We start from the raw sequence: 3157 nt of genomic DNA on the forward strand, positions 1-3157 counted from the left end.
TCTGCTCTTTCTCAAATGCTTTCTCTTTTGAGACTGACTCACAGTACAGCCTTGTATGCTTTGATCATGTGAATACTGAGCTGCTGACATGATTTTTAGAGGTTTTTTTTCAAGGAGGAGCTGAATTAGAATGCAAAATGTCCTTTGGAGATTTTTAAGCAACTCCTCACGTTTTAAACTGGAACATTAAACAATTTTTTTTGAGGGAACTGAGCATAAGAAATGTCATATAAAATACTTCTGGCATGTATTGTGAAAWGAATAATAACTTACCTGAAACAAAGGCAAGTCCCACACTTTTGCAGAAACTTTTGAAGATTTAAGCATTTTTATAATAAAGATATTACTGTGATTTCTACACCGTGTCTATCTGTTTCTTGTTTGTGAAGAAAATATCCTCATTGTGTTTGTCCCTGCATGGGTGTTGTGACCAGAGCCACAGAACGCTGTCATTGATGGCATGGCTGGCTGTAATGTGGTGTAGTGCCCATGTTTCAGACGTACAGGATGACGTGGAATCCAGGAGACTATAATTCTAGAAGAAGCTTGGTTTTGTGGATGTTTTTTAATGACAATATTGTGTTGTATCTCCTGCAGACTTCTTTTTTTTTGACTCAGTTTATGGTGGGTTAACAGTTCTATGGGGGAGGGAGTTTAGTGGTGGGTAGTGTGCCAACTGCTTTTATTTAAAGACAACCTGAGCAGTATCTGGTTCTGAGTCAGGCTTTCACAGATGTTGTTTAGCTAATGAGATATGTTGAGCATAAAGCGTAATAACACATCTGCTATGTTTCCCATTGACAGGCCTTTTTTAAAAAGGTCTCTCTGTTTATAGAACATAAATCACAGAATCACAGAATGGCTGAGGTTGGAAGGGACCTCTAGACATCATCTAGTCCAACCTTCCTGCYCCAGTAGGGACACTCGGAGCATGGGGCACAGGGCGGCACCCAGGCAGGTTTTGAAGATCTGCAGGGAAGGAGACTCCACAGGCTCCCYGGGCATCCTGTGCCAGCACTCTGGCACCTTCACTGTAAAGTTCTTCCTCATATGGAAATGGAACTTCCTGTGTTTCAACTTGTACCCATTGCCCCTTGTCCCGTCACTGGCYACCACCAAGAAGAGTTTGGCCCCATCCTCCCTTCATTCTCCCCTCAAGCAMTTACACATATTGATCAGATCTCCTCTCCTTCTTCTCCAGGCTAAACAGGCCCAGCTTGCTTAGTCTTTCCTCATAAGATAGATGCTCCGGTCCCTTCATCATCTTTATTGTCCTCTACTGGACCCTCTCTRGAAGGTCCATATCCCTCCTGTCCTGGGGAGCCCAGAGCTGCCCCCAATGCTCCAGGTTTGGCTTCCCCAGAGCTGAGCAGAGGGGCAGGATCTCCTCCCTTGACCTGCTGGCAACTTCCTCCTGATGCAGCCAGGAGCCCATTGGCCTCCTTGGCCACGAGGGCACTGCTGCCTCATAATTAACTTGGTGTCAACCAGGACTCCCAGATCCCTCTCCTTAGAGCTGCTTTCCAGCAGGTCAACCCCTGATCTGTGCCCCCTACCTGGGGCACCAGTATGCCCTGGGGCATTCTTCCCCACTTGTCCATGTTGAACCTCATGAGGTTCCTCTCTACCCAACTCTCCATCCTCTCCAGGTCCCTCTGCATGGCAGCACAGCCCTCCAGACTGTTGGCCACTCCACCCAGCATGGTGTCATCTGCAAACTTGCTCAGGGTGCACTCTRTCATCTYGTCCAAGTAATTGATGAACAAGTTAAACAGCACTGGGCCCCACACTGATGCCTGGGGTCACYACTGGCCACAGGCCTCCAACTGGACTCGACCCCATTTATCTCCACCCTCCGAGCTCTGCCATCCAGCGAGCTCTCAGTCTACCTCTCTGTCCCCTCATCTAACCCACACTTCCTGAGCTTCCCCATGAGGATGTTATGGGAGACTGTGTTACAGGAGACCATTTCCAATAAGGGGAATTTTTTTTGCAAGTGACAGATTGCCTTCTGCTTTCTTGAGTTTTAGTGCTATTTATGACTCAGCAAAGGTCAGAAGTGCATATGCTTCCTTTCATACCTACTTCATCCCATGCTGCTCTCTTAGCCTCCGTATGAAGGTTGCTGGAGACCTTTTATTTTTAGGCTTTTTAAGCTAACTGAATGGGTAGTCCCTGCAACAGGAAAATAAATATTTTTTWAAAAAATCTTTCATAATTCTTTTACATTGTTGCTCTACTTGTTTATGCAGCTTGTTCACACCTACCAAATACTTTGTTTGCATGTTTGTTTTATTATTATTATGTTTTTCATCATGAAATGCTTCCCACATCTCCCCAAGGTTTTGGTTCTGGAAATCCAGTGCAGAGTGGATTCTCAGTTTACAGGCTCAGAAGATCCATAATCCATATTAAACACATCCTTATGTAGAGCTGAAGGTGAATTTAGCGCCAGCACGACCGCCGTGCTCTGCTCCAAAGCAATAGTCCCTGGCTGCACCAATATTTTCTTTTCCCCTGTCGGACTTTGAACCCGAGACAGAAGGAATGTGAGATAGCAAGGGGCATTACAAAATGGCTGCCGTAGTGGGGTTTGTGCCGAGCCCCAAAGGGCCCCAGGGAAGCAGCATGCTTCAAAGGCAGCTAAGGGCTGATGTTTTATCAGCCCAGGCCTTTCTCTTCACCCTCGTCAGGCTGCTTTTTCTTGTGATGGTCCCACGTGTGCACCTTTCCGTTTGGGTTTCCTCCATGCCACCCTCAGCTTTTCTGGGACTAGTCTCTACAGCACAGTCTTGGGTCATGGAGGGATAGGGAGGGATCCCACCACGGCTCCCTGTTCGCTGCCACGGCGGCTGAAGTCCTTGGCGGACCAGGTCTGCCTGGCCACGTGGGGAGAGCACCTAGGAAGCCGAGGCCAGGCAGGGGAGAGGGAAAGAAACTCCCGGGGTGACCGGAGCTGTTGTAGGGAACGGCAGGGCCCTGGCTAAGGGCGGCAGCAGCGGGGGACGGCGGGGACCGGGCGCGGACCGTTGCTAGGGCGCGGCGGGCCGTTGCTAGGGCGCCATAGAGCCGCGGCCGTGCGCGGGGCCGRCGCGGCACCCGGAAGCGGCTCCTCGGCCCCTCCCGCTCTGTGTCCGGGAGCGGCGGGATGACGATG

This window comes from Nothoprocta perdicaria, unplaced genomic scaffold (assembly GCF_003342845.1).
Source record: "Nothoprocta perdicaria isolate Ctin4 unplaced genomic scaffold, notPer1 scaffold_6, whole genome shotgun sequence".
NCBI lineage: Eukaryota > Metazoa > Chordata > Aves > Tinamiformes > Tinamidae > Nothoprocta > Nothoprocta perdicaria.